General features: G+C 33.0%; 1 protein-coding gene and 1 pseudogene across 1 annotated transcript in view; one reads left to right on the top strand and one right to left on the bottom strand.

Annotated features, from left to right (window-relative positions):
- The first annotated feature begins 9,523 nt into the window (after positions 1-9,523).
- LOC139516972 (receptor-type tyrosine-protein phosphatase alpha-like) overlaps positions 9,524-23,667 on the top strand; it is a 146,378-nt gene continuing 132,234 nt past the window's right edge. The window contains exon 1 of the mRNA XM_071307463.1: positions 9,524-9,761. The gene's annotated coding sequence lies outside the window, so the exon portion shown is untranslated. The remainder of the gene's footprint in view (positions 9,762-23,667) is intronic.
- On the bottom strand, positions 16,868-19,633 carry LOC139497169 (uncharacterized; annotated as a pseudogene).

Below are 23,667 nucleotides of genomic sequence, written 5' to 3' on the forward strand. Positions count from 1 at the left end.
GTTTATTTCTTGCAATGATATATTCATTTTATGTGAAAGCGTTTAATTATCAGTAGAAATTAGTCAGTATTTTGCCTTAAATGTATCACTCTTCATTAGTTTAGAAAATATTTATAGAAATGTATTATGCTGAAAAAACGAGGAGGAACAGTCGAATTCAAATAACAATAATATTTAAGATTTTTTTAATTAACTTATTGATTTTGTTTCAACTTTAACAACAATTTACAGTCCTATTTAAGCATATAAATTATAATCCTAGAGAGATGGAAAATATAACCTTTTTAGTCACAACAAAAATCAAATCAAAGAAGCTTACAAGTAACAATCATATGTGCTTTTTACATTAATGTTAATTACCAAACATGTTTTCATATATTTGAACTATGATTATGATGCACGAACCAGAAAGTATCAAATGGAATTTTAAAATTTTCACGTTGGTATACACTACAAACCATTAAAGTCTGAAATGGCCTATATCTGTACTCGACTGTACTGATTTTTACTCGACCAGTCTGAATTGGTCTGACTTTTACTTGACATTACTCGACCCCAGTCTGAACCATACTTGACTGTACTGAATCGTACTTGACCCTTATCTTTGCCGTTGAAAATAGTCTGAACTATTACTCGACCAGTCTGAAACAGTCTTAACCCATTTTCGACTTGTACTTGACCTATTTTTCCAGTCTGAACCATACTTAACCAAAGGTCTGAACAGTACTCGACCAGTCTGAACCATACTAGACCAAAAAACTCTACTTTTTTAACTGTTAAAATAAACTTCTCTTAATGACATATATAACAACAGCCAACAAAATTTATAAAAAAAATTAACCTTATATTAGAAATATATCTATGATTATATTTAGGATGAAAAAAAATATATTGTATAAAACGTATATCAAAAAGGGATAATATTATATAAATAAATAAAATTGTTGTTCTGATTAGTGGTGAAATATAAAGAATAACTTCTGCTTGTGGCAAACTCATAAATAAGATCACACCTGGTCAGAGGTATTAAATTCTAAATAACATTGATTCAAAATTGCAACATCCTGTTTAAGTTAAATAACAAGGCCTTTCAAATATACATGTATGTACTACTAGATAAGTAATACACGAATCTAAGAAAATAGGGCTTTCTTTTTACCTGTAAAACACACATGTATTTAGGTAATTAGAACATATTAAAGTGCTTTCTGTATGCCATGTTAATTTGACAAAAAAAAAAATTACTTAAATTAATTGAAATAAATTTTTACTGTTACTTTGGAATACATTTTTTTTTTAAAAAGGTTATCAAGGATTGCTATGGAAATTCTATTATCATGATTACATTAAATTCTTGGTTTAATAAAACAAAACAATTAAGCTCTCATTTTTTAAAATTTATTAAGTTGTTTAATATACTATTTTATATATATATTCATAAAAAAAACATTCACTGCATTATTAATTCAACTCAACTAAATCTTTACTAGGTTTAAGTTAATGGTGAAAATAGTCCAGTTACCATAAAATACTTCCGAAGTATTCATAAAATTTTGAATAAATATTGAAAATATTAGTCATTTGTTAGTCACAATTCATTTTTTTTAGATTATGTGATCAGCTTGTTTTATTTATATTTTAAAAGTTGATATATATTTTTACGTAAGTGTTGATTAATATTGTGTTGACGTTATATTATGATTGATTATTGTGAAATTTTAATTTCAATACTGTATTGAATACATTTTTAATTTCAATTTGTTGTTCAAATTTTATTTTTATTTAAAAAAAAATCCTAAATTGATAAAATTCAGTTGATAGATACAAAGAATAGGTCTAGGTTGGTTAAGACTTGGTCGAGTATGGTTCAGACTAGGTCGAGTATGGTTAAGACTTGGTCGAGTATGGTTCAGACTAGGTCGAGTATGGTTCAGACTAGGTCCAGTACGGTTCAGACTAGGTCCAGTACGGTTCAGACTAGGTCCAGTACGGTTCAGACTAGTATAAAATGGTTAAGTACTGGTCAAGTACACATTCAGACTGTTAAGTATGGTTCAGACTACAGTCGAGTATTATCAAGTAAATCTCAGACGAATTCAGACTGGTCGAGTAAAAATCAGTACAGTCGAGTACAGATATAGGCCATTTCAGACTTTTAATGGTTGGTAGTGATACCATTTACTATATACCGTATATCTTGTTATGTATTAAAATGGGTTGTGTCTCTATCACTTCGCGTCAGCAAACTTATTTATCTCTCAATATAATTAAACATGTTCATCGTTTACATTCAATGCCTTTTTCATATGTGTGTTACTCATTATGTCGTAATTTTACCCCTTAAATTTTATTTCAGGAAAAAAAAATTGTTCCAACATGAAAAAAATACCATAGGAAATGAATTAATTCCCAATCAATGAATTTCTAAAGTGTATATGTTTTATCTGAGCTTTTATTAGCATGCTTTGCAATATTATTTTTCGGTATTTAATTGTTAGTTCTTAAAATTTTAATGCATCTAAAATCATGTTTTTTTTTTTGTAAATTACTGAATTGTCTGCTATTAATCTGTTGAAGAATCTGACCTACATTCGTATGATAAAATAAATTTATTTCGTTAATATATTTGTTTATACATAACAGCAATATTTCAAAAAAAGAAAAAAGAAATAAATCAACTTTTCGATTAATTGGCAATATTGAATTATACCTCATTTGTCTACTCTTTTCGGTCAAAATTTGAAATCTGTAATCGGTACCATGAAATAAACAACTATATTTTAAGTGTGCAATATATTGTGAAACCTGTCAATATAAACCGTTAGTTTTTTTAATGGTGCGGGAAGATGAGATTGTTTAATCTGATAAAATGTTGGTTTTGTTTTATAGATCGGTTCTAATGTCTAGTCTTATACATATCTATGAGAGTTTTCGTTCATCTATTTATGTGCTGTTTGCTAGGAAAAGAATGTAATTCGTTCAAATAATTAGATATTCAAATGCCTTAATCTATAAATTGACATTTTTAAGTCTACTCCGAAACGACAGATTTAGTAATATGGTACTCTCTTCATAACTCCACTAAAATGTCAGTAAGTAATATTGAAAACACTAGGATTGGTTCAAGAGTATATTTGAAATCATCTCCTTGTACAGATCTCTATTCTCTTATTTCTGTCTTATATTTTCTTATGTGTCTATTATCATTACGTGTTTCAATAAAAACTGGATCATTATTTTTTGTTCATTTACTTAATCATTTGTATTACCAATTTTATGTATACTTCTTTATTCCAGTATCTAATAAGCATTTCCAAATCATTTACACATCAAAGTAAGAACAATGGTATGATATATGTTCTAACATGACGTCCTTCAAACGCGTTGAGTACACACACGTGGTAAAATATGAATAATTAGCTTGGGCTGTTCCAATCGTACTCCCACATCATATGCTTTTGATATGAGCGTAACTGATGAGTCTTATGTAGACGAAACGCGCGTCTGGCGTACTAAATTATAATCCTGGCACCTTTGATATTTATTCAAACACTCTAAATATTAACTCCATCTTTTCCAAAGACCTCATTTGAACAATTTGTTTTTAGAATGTTTGATTGTACAATGTGTACTAGTATGAATAAAAGTCAGTTTAGTAGTGCAACAATGGCAAGAAGACGAAAAATATGTATATTTGTGATGTGTTTTGTGCAGCTTGAGACGCCAGTACATAATATGTTAACTGAAAAAACATGAATGTAAAACATAATTTCCCAATTGTGATCGTCAAAATATAAAGTATCTAATAATTATTCAATATAATTGAAAAAATAATCGTATATCCTAGTTTGTCATATATCTCATTTCCTATTCAAGAATAGTATGTTTTACATCCCTGTGATCGTCGTCATCAAGCAATTTACGAAAAAAAAAATGATCGTAAATATACTAAGCTGTTAATAATTTACGATTACCATTTGTCGTAAGATATTTGGTGAAACAGATCTATGGCAATAAATCTTTTTGATTTAAACTTTGAATCAAGATAAGCACTTCGGATGCACCAAAATCATAATCTGAGTATTATCTTATTCTGCTCAGTAGTAACTGCATCTGTACTGAAATGATTTATAATAATATTAAATTGCTGCCAAGGTCTCTTTGGCTTGTATTATGGAAACATAGTTGGCCAACCTAAAGTCATACACACCTGTTAACGTTGGTAAATTAGAAAATCAAGGCAAAGTTAGATTTAAATAAAGCCTTTATTTACTTGTTGATCATAACGTTTACATATAAACTCTAGGAGATATGAACAAAGATTTGATTTCAATTGCAGTTCTTTTGTGTGAGGTTTCAACGAATTGAATGACAGTTTTGTAGAGATTTTTTCAATAATTTGACAAAATGTAGTTTATTTAATGCTTTTTAAAACAAAATATTAAAAAAGAATGGATCACCGGGCTTATTTTCACGCTACACGGTGTTCAAAATTGACATATTTTGTAAAGATTATGCATTGAATGGCCAATTTTCTTCAGAATAGCGTACACTACACCAGAGAATATTGAGATAACATATGAGAAGATAGTTTTCTTGCTATATTATAGAATAGGTTAATTCCTAACATATTCTATTGTAAATGTACCTTAATCTGAATTATCTGCAATTGCATTTGAGTTGCCGCCCCTTATGTGGAAAAGTCTGGCTTTTTTTCACATAACTATGATAAAACATCTCATTTTCTTTATTGCAATGAAAGTTCTTACACATGAACTACCTACTACTCTAAACATTTGCACATTCTTTTAAAGATAGACCTTGTTTGCTGGTATTTCCAAATACAAGATGGAGGAAGACACCCTATCTACCTTAAGTGTGAATAACTCATAAATCAATCAACCCATATATTTTTCTTTAATGTGATCAGGTTGTAGTTGCTTTACAACTCAAAAATGTATATCAATATATTATTTGTAGTTTTCCGAAAATTGATAACGCTCTTATTTACACATACATTTATATGTACTTCCTTGTTGTTTAAATGTTGGACTATGTGTCTGCTCATTTATCTATTTTTCTTTTTTAAATATGTGTCAGGTATTTCTGTTCAAAACATTTACGGTAAGGTCAAAATTTATTCTTATAAGATCCCATTATATTATGATAAATGTGTTGTCCCTAAAATAGTATACACCGGTGGATTCAGGGGACGTAGAGGGCGTTTACCAATAGGTGAATGATATGGTAAAGTGTAGTGTATCATATCTATAAGAATTACAAAAGATAAAATGGACATCCTACTATGAACGCAGTTCCTTATTATTTACAATCATTCTGGTATATATGATGAGTTTATTTATCATGAGTTGATCCTATTTGGTAGCTACGGGATACGTTTCTGTAGTGGATGATTATGAGTATCATATGCTATCAATAGGCCGATGATATAACTAACATATAAACTAAAGTAAAAGTAAGAATAATTGACTTGGTATGAATGGAATAGTAAGTTTATTTTCCTCGTGATGTAACTATTGTCATAAGGCGTAACCGAGTGTACTAATAATTGCTGATGAGACAATAACCTTTCAACAAATAACAAATTTTCATGTGTTTTGTTTTCTAGAACGAAACAACCGACAATAAAGGTCAATTATCGTCATATTAAAAGCAGAAAAACGAACATACGATTTAACGACAAATATGTTCTTGTCCCAGCGAACTTGTAATTAAGGATACTATTGATACAAATGTACTAGAAGTACTGCTTCATAGCTTGATCTTTTTTCTTAATATTAACACAGATGGCTTCAAACTAAGGTCTGTGACAAACGGGACGAGATTACACAGCGTTAAAATGTAACACACACAGAAACGAACTATAATATAACAATAGCCATATTACTGACTTGGAACATGTTCTTGTCCCAGCAGAAAAAGCCTTAAATGATATTGTCTTCATATGTAAAAGCCATTATTTGCAATGTCTCACAGCCGAGCTTGGAATAAACAGCACATCCTAAATATTCATCAGTTCTAACAAATGAAATTTTACAAAATCACAAATCTGTCCTTCTGTCTTTTGTTGGTTTCAACATCAAAAGAAAAAGGAGAAAAATACCGTCATTATACACTGGATACTAACAATATTGTGATGAAATATATTCTACAAGTGGTGTTAACAAGATGTGAATTCGAAATCTAAAGATCTACTGATTACTCATGGATCACATTTGTGCAAATTTGCAGCAACATTAAAACTTTTAATTTTTCTACGCTTGACACTACTATTCCCCATGCTCAATTAAAAGATCAACTTCACCATCTCATTAAAAAAAGCTTTTCTTTTAAAATGGGAATCGTAGATACACATTTCTTCTTATGGGTTATAAGAATTCTTATTTTGTGAAGAACCACACTGACACTTCAGAAAATATACTGAAGATGATATAACAAAATGCTGGAATTCTTGATGAACAATATATGAATACTTCTTCATCAATTTAACCCTTGAAGCACCCATTGTATAAACAAATTCAATCAACGTATGGTTCGTTTGATACCAGTTCTTCATTGGTTAAAATCCTATTATGACGACGAATTTTCATGCGTTCCTACGAATTTCCTATTGTGACTGCATGACAAAATGCAACCATGTCTGATGCCGTCACATAGAAAGATCATTTGAAAAGATGGAATAAGTTTGCCTTCATATTGTTGAAAAATCAGTAGAAATAGATTCCACCACCAAATGTCGTATAATACAATATTTATCCACTATCGACAGTTAATTTTTATCGGATTTAGCTTATCACATAAGTAACAGGACATGTGGAGCAGGATCTGCTTACCCTTCCGGAGCACCTGATATCACCACTAGTTTTTGGTGGGGTTCGTTTTGTTTATTCTTTAGTATTCTATGTTGTGTCATGTGTACTATTGTTTGTCTGTTTGTCTTATTAATTTTTAGCCATGGCGTTGTCAGTTTATTTTCGATTTATGAGTTTGACTGTCCCTATGGTATCTTTCGTCCCTCTTTTTGCAACATCCCAATTATCAATTTCCCATTTCCTAGCAGTAAAATACCTTTGCCCCTTCGTATGGTGTTTACATATCTCAGTTGATACTTTATGATCGGGCATGTTCACACTATATGGGCTTCAGTTATGATACTGTTGTCAGGTAATTAAAGATTGCATATTTTGGCTTCAATATTGATTCACTTATATCGGAACTAAACTCATTTATTTTTTATTTAAAAAAACAGTTGCTGGCATGATACGGTTTATGTTCTTCTCATATATTTTATGATAGTACGATACTGAACACCCAACGGGAGTGATTGTGCCTGATATTCATATGATGAAGACATAATCTTTCAATCAGTTTAATTGAGGTCTTGAGCTGGCATGTCAGTTAACTGCTAGTAATCTGTTGTTATTTATGTATTATTGTCATTTTATTTATTTTCTTTTGTTATATATTTTGACATCGGACTCGAACTTCTCTTGAACTGAATTTTAATGTGCGTATTGTTATGCGTTTACTTTTCTAATTGACTAGAGGTATAGGGAGAGGGTTGAGATCTCATAATCATGTTTAACCCCGCCGCAATTTTGTGCCTGTCCCAAGTCAGGAGCCTCTGGCCTTTGTTAGTCTTGTAGATTTTTAATTTTAGTTTCTTGTGTATAATTCGGAGTTTAGTTTGACGTCCATTTTCACTGTACTAGTATACACATTTTTTAGGGGCCAGCTGAAGGACACCTACGGGTGCGGGAATTCTCGCTACATTGGAAACCCATTGGTGGCATTCGGCTGTTGTCTGCTCTATGGTCGGGTTGTTGTCGCTTTCACACATTCACCATTTCTTTTCTCAATTTGATTCATATAAAAGAGTGTGCACCTTACGTAGAAACTCCTCCAATTAAGTTATGAAGAGAAACGATTAAAAATTACACTCCATAAATTTTATGGCCACAATCATGAATTGGTTGATCCATACGATGTTTCTGTCTAAACTAACTCATGACATTTTCACCACGTCTTAAATTGTTGTTTGATTTTTAAGTCTTCTCGTCTTTTAAGTACCGAACGTGAATTATTCACGAATTTGACTTTTTTGCTGAGTGTGATTTCACATTACTATATTAGGACGTATCAGAGTACTTTGCAATTGTTATCCAACATTAATGTATTTAGTTAAGATGTGATTACTTCTGATCGGATATTGTTAAGTATGTTTCCGTTTGGAGTTGTTATTCTAATTTCTTAATATTCTATTCGTATGTAAAAGTAACGATAATTTTAAAATCACCCAATTCATTTATAAGATTTTAGTTTGGGGCAGCGTAACGTCCACGATCGATTGGCTCTTAAGTTTGATTTAGAAGAAATACCGACATAGATAGATAATAAAATGAATTATCTAATAACTGACACAATTCTATATTGATAATATTTTAATTGTTATATTATACATCAAGTACCATAATTACGAACCTGATTTTGAACTTCATTCTCAAGACTGGAATTTTTCGCAAATATCTCTCCTTAACATGATATTACACCGAATGTTAACGTATAAAAACGCATTGATGATATAGACGTTACAGAGCGTCCAGTCGATTAGAGTATTGTTTGCTAATACCACAGCAGAGAGGGTTAAACAGACATACCCTTTTCCATATTCCACGGCGTCAATAAGAAATGAAAGATATTCATTAAATAAAAGTAAATTAGTTTTAAAAAAGCTGGCTATCAACCAATCAGAATCCCGCATTCTTAGATAAGGTGTAATTATACATCAAATACCATAATAACAAATTGATTTTGAACTTGAACTATATAAAAAATTTAGAAATGTACCTGTGACGTCACTTTTGTTGCGTATCCAGTTGGTTCCAATGCATGATTCTTTTGTAATGTTTTATATGCTGTCCTTTTTTGTTTTACGTGGTGTTCGTTTTTATTCTGCTGTTTGTCACAACTTTGGTGTTGACATGGACATCAATTATATGTTCATTTTTATAAATTTACTACTTGCAAAAATAAGAATTATTCTAAATACATGTACTTGGGAGTTTCCAAACCTAAGCCGTATTTGGCACCACTTTCTTGAATTTTAGGTCATTAATGCTCTTCAACTTTGTACTTGTTTGGTTTTCTTTACTATTTTAATCTGAACGTCACTGGTGGGTCTTATGTAGACGAGACGTACATGTGGTGTATCAAATTATAAGCATTTGGTAACTATATGCATGTCGAAGTTTATTGTTGTAATGTTTATTTGTGTGTTTCTCTGTCCTGAATGTTTTTGAATGTATGTAAACTGTAGTCACGGACGGACTAATTTGACACTGTCCATTGTTGCTTAAACTACGTAAAAAAAAAAGAAAACATAGAAATTTAAAAAAGAGTAAAATATTTTGCTGGGTGTTTTTTTTAACAATTAAAAAAAAACATCATTGTTTGCTGATCGTCATTTGTTTTTCAATGTATTTGTTTTATATTTGTAGATGTTACTTGCTATTTTCGTTTTGATAAAGGAGAAGATTATAACGGAACAGTCAATACAACAGTTACAGGAGAGGCTTGCATAAACTGGAAAATATTTCAATCTTTATACACACCATATTATCAAGACCATAACTACTGTAGAAATCCGCGATTGGATACAGCTAGAAAATTTCATTTTGACCAACCCTGGTGTCATACTGATAATAATTACCGAACTGGACTTTGCAACATTCCTGCTTGTGGTAAGTGTTATATTTTACATAGTAATAAAAACAAATCAATGACAAAAACATAAAACATACATCGTGCAATATTCAAATACTGAAATAAAAATGCCTATTTATAAAAGTTCAATGCGAAAATAGATGTTAAAACGAAGGATTTAAAATTAACAAATATAGGCTAGCTAAAAGCATGCAAAACAAGCAAAAACTCTAAAAATAAATACAACAAGTTGCATTAAAAGTTGATACAGAATAAGACAAAACCCGTAAAAGAGAAAAAAATAATATTTAAAAGCAATGCGATAAAAAATAGTTTATCAGCTGAAATTTAAATCACTCTAGGGGCTTGCATTGTCCATACTGTTCGGAAGATAGTTCAAAAAATGCCGCTGCCCAATCAAAAAATCTTTCACTAAACGTCTTCGTCCTCACTTTCAGAACTGTATTTAGTTCTGTAGGGTTAAAACAAAGAGATGGGTTGGCACGTGTAGATTGACTAGTTCCCGAAAGTAAACAGGGCCTATGCCATTCAATGCGCGATACACATTAGACAGTATTTTGCATTGTGGTCAGTATTGGACTGGTAACCAATGTAAATTAAAAAGTATCGGCGTAGTATGTTCATGTTTTCATGTCCTGATGAAAAGACGAGCTGCTGTATTTTGTACTTTTTGGAATCTGTTCAATTTAGTCTTGTTGATACCATTCAGCAGTGTATTCCCATATTCAAGCCTGGATCTTACTAGACTGTTCTCCAGTCTCTTACAAGCAGTTGTTGTTATAAAGTTGCGAGTGCGTCCAATATTACTTACGTAAAAATGACAAGGTTTTACAATGGTAGAAAATTGCCGTTCCATCGTAAGAAATTGATCAAAACATACACCTAAGTTTTTCACGTATGATACACTACTTATGACAGTATTGGCGACTTTAAGTTGAAGATTTCATACACTTGCCTTCAGATTTTTGGTGTGAATATGTTTGGTTTTATCTTGATTTCGTTTAACATATTTGTTGACATCCACGAACTAATGTCGGACAGACATAGTTCAAGCTTTGAAAACTAGTTCTCCAAGTTGTCTAGCGGTCTGATAACCATGTACACTTGTGTATCGTCTGCATATCAGTGATATGGCATGCCATGACGACGTCATATTTCACCTATTGTCTTCGAGAAAAGACAGTACAATTCGGGCCTAGCACGGAATCTTGTGGAACTCCGAATTTAAGTTGACATTCCTTTGATGTAAAATTATAGGACTATTCGGCTATAAAGCACAGTATTGGTATTTCAAAGGTGAAACTTGACATTTTGACTTGTCGTCAAAACATCGTACGATTCAATTTTCGTAAAATTGGCTATAAAGTACATTAGTTTACTTGAACGAAAAATCAACGAAGAAAAGTTTTGAGGTCATCATTGTAAAATAACATCGTGATGTTATTTCTGTTAGTGTCTTCATTGTTGTTACACCTTATTCGTCTTATTTTAACGATTTCAAATAAAGTTTGGCAAAATTAATTCGTTATTAAAGAGTTTTTGTAAAAGTTTGACACTACGAATGCTTCGCATTTAAAAGAATACGTTCCAACTCAACCGCATATTTTTTTAACGCAAAATGTGAAATAATTAATATGTATATGATATTTCATACATTTGCACCTTTATTAATCAATAGTATCAAATTCATTTGTCTCAGAAGTACTATTTCAGCAATTCAAGCCAGAAAAAAATCATAACGGTCATATGGCGGAGCTATTCGAAGCTCATATATAGCCTCTTTTAGATACATATACGCAATTGTGATGTGAAATATTACTTAAATTTACAAACTGGGATATGTTCTTTGAAGCAGTAGACATTTAGCTGTCAAATGTAAGAGCAGAACAAGAGGGTAATTAGTCTCATCTCAAATGTAACATTACATTTTTGTAACCAACCGTACTCGAAGGTGGATACTCGATATGCTTCAATTTTCTAAGAAAATTCGATCACCTTTCATAGATGGCTACTTTGCTTTTTAGACAGATTCCTGGACATTTTAACAGTACTATGACATGGCAACAGAAAAGACCGTTATATAAACATCATCAAGGGGATAAGGTGGCACTGTAGGCATAACAAATCAAACGTTTGCGCTTGTTAGAAGGACCCTTACTAGACATAGTCGTGTAATGCTGAAAAGGGATGGAATTGCTGCAAAGTATGCGAACTCACATGAAGAAACGAAAAGAGATAAAGAGCATGCTATTTCTATTGTGAACCATCTAAATGATCCATAACTGATCCCTTTTGTGTGGAATCCCACCCTAAATGTTTTATCAATATTTCTTCTTAAATGCATGTTTCAAGACATATTCGAGGTTCTTTGCTAACAGTTGTCGAGGAAGGCTTGAGCATGTCTAAACATTTTATCACGAGTGCTCTTTCTTAAGATCACAAGGAGTTTTTTGTAGTCCAATATCAAAGTCAAACCCAAACCTTTGAGTCGGGGGAAATACTTTTAGGTCGCATAAATCCATAACTTGTTATTAGACGTGCACTGATTTCGGCAAAATGTATGTTATTATAGAACATGTGTTGTCGCACCCATTCCATTATATGACGGCACCGTGGGAAAATCATGCAAGTTAGATTTTGTGAAGCAATTCGAATCTTAAGTATCTTGTGCACTTACTCTATCTCCCTTTATACAATCACTCACAACTTACATAAGAAATGGTATTGCATTGGTTCAATTTATTAATGCTACTAAAGGTTGAACAAACGGCGACTTTGCAGCTTACTATTAAAAAAATATGCCCCAACGAATTTCTGTGGCACCCATAGTAGAACATGTTTTCTGACCGCTACGCCACGAACAACTCTATAAAGTCTGCCGAAAGGGAACCCCGCACAGAGACTACATACAGCTTCTATCAAAGTGTATCAGATTATAGAGCGGAGAAGTATTTCTTACTGGAAAACATTGACAAATCCCATAAGATTCAACCTGATGTGAGCTTTACATAGTCAGAACGTGTGTTAATTCCGAAATTGTCAAAGTTGTTTATACCAACACTGTTCATTGCTGTCGTAGCTTGTTCAGTACTCAAGAGAAGGCCTATACCCAATGTCTTAAACTTTGACACGGAGTTTATGGAAATCTGAAAGAGTGGAAGAACAATCATATGGACCTCTTAAATAATTGAAATTGTTCTGTGTGTTCGCTATTATAAAAAAAAATAGGTCACATACAAGCGACTTGTGGTTGCAGATGTGGAACATTAGCAGTGCAAATGATGGGCGGAGATTTTCGCCCATTCAATAACTATGCGTGTGTCTTTCCGCAACAATTTGTAAAGTATTACCTGCTGCACATGTACTTACCGGTAGCGACGCAACCTCGTCTCTGTTTGGAGTAGGTATACAAATTGTCTACAAGACTTCAAAGGACACACACGACTATTTCACTTTATTTTAGAGTTTCGGTAATATTGACAACGATGAAGCCCTTGTTTTGGCATGAAAGATAACTTCAAAGGTTTATGATCAGAACTATCTCTTTAAAACCACTCCATCATAATAATTATTCAAGTTTGCCACTAGTAAAGATGCAAGTTTAGTCAGGTTAACTTCCTGCGAGACAGCACTGAAACAGTATGCTTGACGTAATTTGTTTCAAACTAAAACTTTGGACCGCATTACACATTGCTAAACCCCTATCCGGTCACCTTTAGAACACTGTTGGCGAGAGTAAAATGATGCATTACACCCCGTGTATTTTAAAGGGTATATTTCAGCAGAATCCTTCCAGGATATTGTGTCTTCATTGGAAGGAAAATCTGCATGTGAAAGAGTCATGTGCTTGTTCACTACAAAACTTACATGTCCGGGCTTTGATCCTGTAAATGGTCAGAATTATGTAGAAAATTGCAAATCATGTTCCTGGACAATTAACCAGAAAATAAAATTCTGTTGTGTGGATCTCTTAAATTGAAATGTTGAATTGTAACTATTTTCGAAGTATTGAGTGCTTATTAGTTTTAATGAATTTCATTAATGATCTTATGCAAAATTGCCTTCATGACAGTAGGATGCAGGTAAAAATAATATTTATCATTTATTGATGAGGTTTAATGTCAGCCGGCAAGGTAACTATTGTAATTTTAACAGAATATGTGTTGATCTTGTATAATAGAACAAGTATTTGAAAAACGGCAATTTCCAGAAAAAACGATTTCATATTCATTTTTTTTACATTTTCGAGAAACTTTATGGATAATTGATATCAGAAAATGTCTGTATCTAGGATTTAACCTCAATTGTTATATATTTCTTCAAATTTTGAAAGTATGGAAGAAAAAAACATAAAAACAGAATTTGATTTTTGACCTCATTTTATGCAAAACTGTTACCACATTTCTTTTTGACGACATCGATATTTCAATAGTACTCGAATCCAATGATATATAATATAGCCATATATATGTCTGACGATTAAATCTAAAAAATATTGGGTCTGGTCACCGTACTCAATCACCACACGCTGATGTCTATCCGTCACTTACGACTCAATTCATTCGAGATCGCAACCAGTTATGTCATACGCAAAAGTTCCAGAGTAATTCTGTGAGCTATGACATCGAATGCAGCCGAAAGGTTCAATAGCACCAATACTACTGACGACTGTTTTTCTTAAGCCACTTTAATATCATGATGAACTCTAGCTAATGCAGATTCAGTTGAATGGCGTGGTCTGTATGCTGACTGAAGTTGATCACACATTAAATTAGAGTCCAAATGAACATCTAGTATCTTATCAACTACTTTTCTAGAGTTTTTGAAATAAAGGGTAAATTGGACAATTGTCTGTAATTTAATTTTGGAATCAAGTCCCGGTATTTACAAACGAGGTCTCACAAGAGCCTGGTTGAAGTCTGACGGCACGATTTTCCCATCAAATGATGTATTGACGATATCTGAAGTAGTGGCACAACGACATCGGAAAACAGTTCCAAGAGGTTGGAAAGAATAGGATCGAGCTCGCAGGACTTTTTCAGGGCATTTTGAATTATATTTTGTATCTTATCATTGGTTGTGTGTTTGAATGAACACACAGGTGTACCAGTGAATTCAACATCCGCCTGTAAAAATACCATGTTATCACCTTTCACTACGTCTTGGTCTCTTATTCCATTTCTTATTTTATAACCTTATTGATGACAAAAATCAGCAAATGAGTTTGACAGTTTCCAATCCGAGGATGAACTTGGCAACGGGGTCTGTTGTTAATCCATGATATGCTTTTTAACTTTAAATAAATGTTTGTTGTCATTTCTACAATTCTCAATTTTAGAAGAGTAATAGCTTTATGTTTCAGTTAACAAACAGTTCTACACTTTTCTTAAACAAATTTGATGATAGACTTCCAATTTCGATTCCTGTCATTTTCTCTCCGCTTTTCGTTTATCTCTTTTGACATCAATAAGATCGTCTGAATATCGTTCTGTATTAGGTCTTAGAATAATTGATTTGATCGTGACTGGTGCGTGTTTATCAGAGATATTGAATACATTGATAATGTTCGACTAGTTGCTCTACAGAACTATCTATTCCAGTACATGAAAAAGAATCTACAATGTCCTACTTACGTTTTATCGTGTTGATCTCTTTACAAAGAAATATCCTTGCACATACTCTTTGGTTTCTTGCATGCTAACGTTACATGAACAAAAAAAAGTTCACACATTAGGTTACCTTGCATATCACCAATGTTCAGACGCTGAACGTTTGGAACACCGTTTAGTATCTGACTGTTTTTGTACGTTATATGAAGGTCTAAAATATGCCCACGGTCGTGTGTAGCACCTTTGATATGTTGTACAAGGTTACGATCTTACAACAAGGCTTTGATAGAAGCGTAATGCGTCTGGATCGTTGATACTAACTAGATGGAAATTGAAATCTCCGGTAAAGAGAACGTTATGCGCAGGAACAAGAATAGTATTTTGATCAAGGGATATTTTCTCATTCCTCAAAGAAAACAGTATTACAAAATACATTAGATTTACATGGTTGGGCTCTGTATATTACACACAGACGAATATTGAGAACTTCAGAATGTACAGGGAATCCCATATGCTCAAAGTGAGTAAAATGGTTTTCATGGACGTTCATTCGTTTTATGCCTATACCTCCTTTAAAAAAGTGCTATTCAAACGCCTCGACGATCACTACGACTGTGATGTATAATTCAGTATCCAGATGCTAGGTCTTAAATAACACCTTCATCAACGTCAGTACCCAGCCATGATACCGTGATATACAGAATATCTAAATCATGAGCAGTCACAAAATCACAAAAAGGTTGAGAAAGGTACCAGTATTGAGCCTTGTTTTAACAGACTTGCAGTTTAGGGTGGCAAACAGTATGATATAAAATATAGCCGTGTGTTATTCCGTTTAAGCAAATGGATCAAATTCGTTGATTTGGCATCCTACTATAATGATTGTGTGATTACCGATGTTATAATACTCGACAATGTCATGATTAATTATCTAGCTGATGTACTATAAAAGCACAATTTAGTTCATACGTAGTAATAGACTATAAATCTGCAAAAAGTTTCATTAGTTTGCATTCTTAATTCAGACAAATTGCAATAATAAATTCATGATAAGGGGAGTAGAACTACAAACCATTAAAGTCTGAAATGACCTATATCTGTACTCGAATGTACTGATTTTTTACTCGACCAGTCTGAATAGTCCATTTTCATATACATTTCCCTTTCCGTAGTCGGTTCCGTCTTTTATTATCTTAAGTCACGTGATACCCGACATCAGCACGAAGACAACTAAGTAAACAATATGGATTGCGCGTCAATGAAAGTTACCGATTTGAAAGAATATTTGAGATTAAGGGGGATAGGTGTAACCAACATGAAAAGGAATGAATTAGTGAGGTTGTGCACTGCTGTTGAAGGGCTAAATCTACCACTTGACCCAGATATGTGTACGGACCGGGTCACAAACACTGTAGCAGAATTGCTGAAAAGCAACGGGATTGACAACATGTCTTTTCTACAAAGATTCACCAAGGACCTTTCCAATATTCCGAATGTGTCACTGTATGATGTTTTTAACTATCTGCTGTATAACACTTCAAAGGGATATTTAAAGTTGCCCCTTTCAGCGCTAAGTCACCTCGAATAAGGAAGCCTCTATCTGCCATTATATCATCACCATACTCAACTTTCTGTAGGAAGCCAGAATCTTGTACAACTTTACGATCAGATATGCTACCAGTAAATAAGTCGGATATAAAACTAAATGAACCTCTGGGTGTGATTCCAACAAGACACTTAAAAGTGTTGTGATGTTTGTAACTAGAATATGTAATTCGCTGAGCTGATGGCAGACTAGGTTTTTGTACAAAAAATTCTGTGCAATCAATTATACATTTTGTTTTCTTAAAGTGTTTGAAACATTTTGGCATTTTTTTAAGAACTTGTTCTCTTGAAGGCCATCTGACCAAAAACTTCAAATCATGATACATTAGATTTAGCCAAGTAGTAAATATTCTACACACAGAGCTTTCTGATATAGCAAACATGTCCCCAAGAGTTTTGGTATCGAATCCTCTTCTTAGTCTTAACAAAGTGAGTGCTAATTCCTCCTTTATGTCTTATATTCTTCTCGGTCCTTTGCGAGGTGTCTGAAATAAATAAATGATGATGCATATTCTTCATATAATCCGAAACCTATATTGATTCTAGAGTCATGTTTTCAGGTACCATCAATTGTTATTGAGACTTGTGCTGTCATTTTTCAATGTTAAATAAGTGAAACACGAAATCCGGGTCAAAACATCAATTTGGCAAACAATTCAATATTGAACAAACATACGCACAGACTGAAAAACATTCAAATTGTCAACATTTAACCTGCACCTCGAGTCATGCAAAAATTAGTTCATTGAAATAGAAGTTTTTCTATGGTGAAAATTTAAAAACTCAAATGACATTACAACAAATGTAGCTATATATAGAGATGCTCCAGAATATCAAGCAGAATCCGTCCTAATACTTTCACCATTTACACTGTTCTTATATTAATTTTGTTTTATGTATTTGAATAACAGATTTAAGGTACTGAGATTACATTATAAATACATGTATAGGTACACAAGTGTACACAAATTTTGTCGTCTGCTTTTTCTGGTATACTAAAACATGCTAATGGACACAATAAAAAGTATAAACCTCTTAATATATCTTTTACCTCAGAATTTTCCCTTTCGGATGTATCTGCACTGTTCCAGTACACCATGGATGAAGCCTTTTTCCTCAGGAAATTTAGGATGAAACAAAATACTGCCAGTGATACACCTTGAATGAAGAAAACAAAATGTATATATTTATTTCTCATGGTAAAGCGTCTAAATATTGACACAACAATTTAAAAAAGGCAAATTTGAGCAATCAAATTATGTTTTTTGTCTCCAGATAGGATTTAATCTCAAACTTTAAAGAAATTGAAACAATACCACCTGCATGTACTGTGTCAAGCACACTTAGTCTAGACAATTTGACCCATAAGCAAAATGAATTCAGCTTTTTGTGGTCGGGTGATAATTTATTTTCATGGTTAATATACAGAATAAATGTCATTTGTAATTTATTACCCATTTATAAATGTGCATAATATACCATCAAACTTCCATACATTTTTAAATCTTTAAAAATTTAAGTTACATGTACCTGTATAGAATTTGCAGGATTTGTTGTCTTTCATAATGTCATTCATGAAATTCTTTCTCTTCATGCTACCAGTGTCCATCATATTATCTGTCAGAGAATCCATTTCTTCCATAGTAATGTCTGTTTGTGTAGATATACTTGTAGTTTGTACATTAAATCCCCTCTTTACAGCATAGTAAGTATGGTCTGCATCCACTGAAACATCAAGATTCAATATATATTGCATGACTTGATTGATTTTCAATTTTCAAAATTATTTGTAAACCAACTAAAATTGAGCAAAAGACTTAGAGTGTACTGATAACATATGTTTTATAGAAAAATATGGACATATACTATATAGGTGGATATATGCACATAAAACATTAGATGATTACTGATAGGGTAGTCCAATGCAGCATCTGTAAGGTACAGCAGGTATACAACATCGATTAAATGATTCACAGACATAATAAGTCATCAGACATTATTAAGAAACAGAGCAAGTGGACAGGATTCAAATAAATCAATTTAGAGGAGCATGCTACTTGGAATTCACCCCCCTTTTTTCGGAGTTTGATCACTTATTATCGGTCAATGCCTTGTCATTTCATATTTATATTATACCAGTCATTACCTTTAAGTTCTTCACAGAAATGTGGTGTTGCCTGAAGAGGTTGGTTTTTTGATGTGTTGGTTCCATTTAAAGTTACATACGCCCCAACATCCCTCCATACTTGATCGACAATTTTACTGGTAGTGGGCGTGGTTATGCTGGCTTTGGTATGTATAGTGGCTCTGTCAAACGGAAGTTTCCTGGATTTGTGCACAGTTTGCTTTGAAGGGGTAGCCATGATTGGGTATGGATGTTGGGTGGTAGGTCTCCCATCAACAAAGTGCTTGCTGCACACATAGGCATGTTTGTTTACATTGGATACGGCGTAATCTTTCCTGCCACAAGCTTTTACCCACTGTAAAGTTTCTTCCAATTTTGTTTTAGGCTTAGGTATAGGAAAGAATTCCACTCCTAACATATAAGGTTTATGCTTATACCTGTCATCGCTGTTACAGGTTCCCCAAACACAACGTTTTACCATTCTTTTTTACTTTGTTTATATTTTCGCGGAAAAAAACTTGTCGGGTATCACGTGACGTTGGCCGCTTACGTTACGCATAACCGCTTACATCAAATATAATATGAAAGTCGACTATTGGTCTGACTTTTACTTTCAAATATTATTCGACCTTACTGAATCGTACTTGACCCTTATCTTTGCCGTTGAAAATAGTCTGAACTATTACTCGACCAGTCTGATACTGTCTTAACCCATTCTCGACCTGTGCTCGACCTATTTTTTCCAGTTTAAACCATACTTAACCAAAGGTCTGAACCATACTAGACCAACTAACCACTACTGTTTTAACTGTCAAAATAAATAATACCTTTTTAACTGACATATATAACAAAACCGACAAAATTTATAAATTGTTAAACCTTATATTAAAATCAATTTTCATATTTAGGATAAACAAAAATATATTATATATAATTTATATTTATATAAAATTAAATAGATAAATAAAATTGATTAGTAGTGAAATATAAAGAATTAACTCTGCTTTGGGCAAATTCATAAATAAGATCACACCTGGTCGAAGGTACTAAATTATAAATAACATTTATTCAAAACTGCCACATCCTGTTTAACTTAAATAACAAGGCCTTTCAAATATACTAGATAAGTAATACCAGAATTTAAGAAAATACGTCTGTCTTTTTACCTGTAAATCACACATGCACTGAGGTCATATTAAAGTGATTTGTGTATGCCATGTCTTTAATTTGACAAAAGTTAATTAATTAATTTTTACTGTTATCTTAGAACGCATTTCCGTTTTTAAAAAGGTTATCAAGGATTGCTATGGAAATTATATTATCATAATTATATTAAATTCTTGGTTTAATAAAACAATGCAATTAAGGTCTAATTTTTTTTAATTTATTAGAATGTTTCATATACTAGTATATATATAGAGAATAATACATGGCAAAATCCGTATCATATGTCGTATCATCCCGAGACATCAATATCAGCCCCAGGGATGATATTGGTCGAGGGTGATACGGCATGTGATACGGGTTTTGCCATGTATTATACGCTTTATCATATATTTCAACAGAAGAGTATTATATTATATGAACTGTTTTCTGATCCATAGCACTATTTACCTTCAGTTCTGCTTTTGTCTTGATTCAAAGCCTTAAAATACCTGCTCAATTATTTATACGAAGCACCTGGGTTACCTTACAATCTGTTGTTTTAAAAATATTTTGTTTGTTATTGTATTTATTTGAGTGTTTTGCATTTCTTATAGTGGCATTTAGTTTGCCAAAAATATGTTGCGAAACTTGATGTTCGTGACGTCACATATCAAACAATGACGTCATTAAAAAATTGACCTATTTTGATGAAATTTTTTCTAAAGGCAAAAAAAACCAAAAAAATGACTTCAATTAAAAAAAAAAAAAAAAAAAAAAAAAAAGGTATGCGATACGGGTTTAGCTATGCGATATGGGGTATGCCATACTAGTGGAGCGGCGAACGTTGAAAAAGTCGCTTAGTTAACGATTTTAAATTACCTAAATACCTCATGGAATTTTAAGGTCCTAAAATGTTTATCGATTATTCAGCTTTAGAAAAATATTTGTCGTCAATATCAAATGTGGTACAAATGACGTTAAAATAGCCTTTACTGACGTTACCCAACTTGCATCGAATACCCCACTGCCGATTCGGTAGTCAAATTTCACAACAAACCCGTTCTAAAAAATAATTTTTGAATGAAATTGGTAAATAAAGTTATTCGTGAACTTCATACAATGTAAGGGCACTTCCAAAGAGTCCTAAATTTAATGCTTAAGGCATCTGAAAATGGTTGATAATAACACTGTAAAAATCATCGTTTTTCATCTAGCATTATTTGCACGTGCAGTATAGGTTTATTTTAAAAGCACAACAATGAAGCCGCCGTATACTACTTCAATCGACCCGATTAACTTTTTGAAGTTAATTCCTAAAAATGTAAATATTTGACTAAATATCTGCTTTTTATCCAGATTTCAAGTCCGAATATTTGTCACAGATTTACCGACATTGTTGTGATTTCTAGTTATATTCACACATTCAGCGATTTAGCGAAGGTCATTTGTAGTAGTTTTTAAGCATATTTCTTGTTCATTTTATAATTTTCAAAGCCTTGTGATTAATTTATGTTGTTTGGTATTGTTGTATACTCGTTTTTGTTGAATTGAACTGGGAAAGTGAATTTCATTTTAGGGTTCGTTTGGTTTTCAGGTGTGTTTGATTTGTTTTTTTTATTCAATTACATGGACAATTTAACAATCTCGTTTAAGCTGGGGTCACACATTCACGATTTTTACTACCGTTCTTGATAGGACCATTCCCGATTAAAATTTATTAAAAGTCTGATCAAGATCCTGTGAATCGTGGATGGAAATTCAAACTTAAATTAAAATTTGTAAAAAAAATAATTTGATCACGACAACAATCAGATAGTATTCAGGAAGCACCGATATTCAACCGTTTCTAAGCGAATTAGTCCCGATAATACCGTTCTGAATCCGCTTCTAATCCGATTTGTATTTTTCGCCAGGTAAAATTCGACCGAGTCTGTCACGACTGCGTCCCGACTCTACCGAATGTTATCCGACTGAGATCAGACAGTGACCGGACAGTGAACCGACGCTGACGGAAGTTATTCGTTCGAAAACTGTCGGCATATTCGGGATGATCAAGTACTGTCGGAACGTAATCCTATCATAGTCCGCTCTATCGCATTGCAAACGGCTTTGTCTGGTCTCAGTCGTATTGTATTCTGTAATTGTCGGGACTCTGACGTGGGTATCATTGACGAATTTCGTATTAATAACGGGACTGTTTCGGAACGGTTTCGGCAAAAAACGGTTCGCAATCGACAAGATCTGGATGCAATCTGGACTCAATCGGCAGAAAAACAATTATGAAAAATTACTCCGGATCATTCCCGTTCCACAGGACACCGTCCAGAATACACAAGACATTGTTTGGAATTCGATCCGATACAGCGGAATCTGTCACGACATAGCCACGATTGTAATCCGACTAGACAAAATCGGCTGAGTTGCCCCGAATGTTACTGGACGCACCTAACTGTCGGGATGCTTTGCCGAACTATTCGGACCCTTCCCGATCCGTAGGAATCTGTTACGAACTAAAACGAATGCGTTCAGACAATGATAGGACATTCCAGATAATTGAGGATACTAATCCGACTTTTTCACTTTTCGTGTCGTATTGCTGTCTGATCTCAATCGGGAGCAATAATCGGCAATGTGTGAACCCCGCATTAAACGGGTCCCGCTAGATGCCAAAAATGACCATATTCTTGACAAAAAGTCTCTTGTTTAATCAACACTTTTGACAAGGTATCAGTCTTTTTTACCTGATAAAATAAAGATAAAATAAGTAAGACATACTGTAGTTCCTCTAAACATAAGGCTAAACTTGAGAGGTACTACGAGGACATTACCTTTTTTGCTCAACAAGGACGATATCAATCTAGCATTGTATTTTCAATGGAGACGCTGTTAAGACATCGAATAACACCAAAGCGTAATTAAAAATGGTTGAGATAAAAGCCGACTAAAGTACATGTAGCTCCACCAAAACCAACGACAAATCGGTATGCATATACTTTATGAAGCAGTCTCAATTTTATGACAAAAAATTGAAAATTTTTATATATCTAGGGATTATTATCGTGCAAATAACCAAGTACAAATGCATATCGTTGGAAATGTCAGAAGCAATGTTGTTAACCTATTTGATAAGTTTTGTTACTTGTCTCTTGACAAAGTCTTTTGAAACATTTTCTTCAGTATCGATGAATATTTCGCATGACATTCGGAGAAAATGTGCTACTCTCGCAGAGTGCCTAGTGTCAAATTGTAATAACATAATTACTCCATTTAAAGTCTTATTATGCCGGTCGTTTATGCTCTGGGTTAATGTGACTTCACTTCAAGTTTTTTTTTTGGAATCGGTTAAAAGTCGGTATTCAACCTCTTTAGGACAAAACCAAGCCGTTTCGGTAATCATGTAGCCTTAGGTCACCTTACGGCCTTCAACAATGAGCAAAG

Source organism: Mytilus edulis, chromosome 1, assembly GCF_963676685.1.
Source record: "Mytilus edulis chromosome 1, xbMytEdul2.2, whole genome shotgun sequence".
NCBI lineage: Eukaryota > Metazoa > Mollusca > Bivalvia > Mytilida > Mytilidae > Mytilus > Mytilus edulis.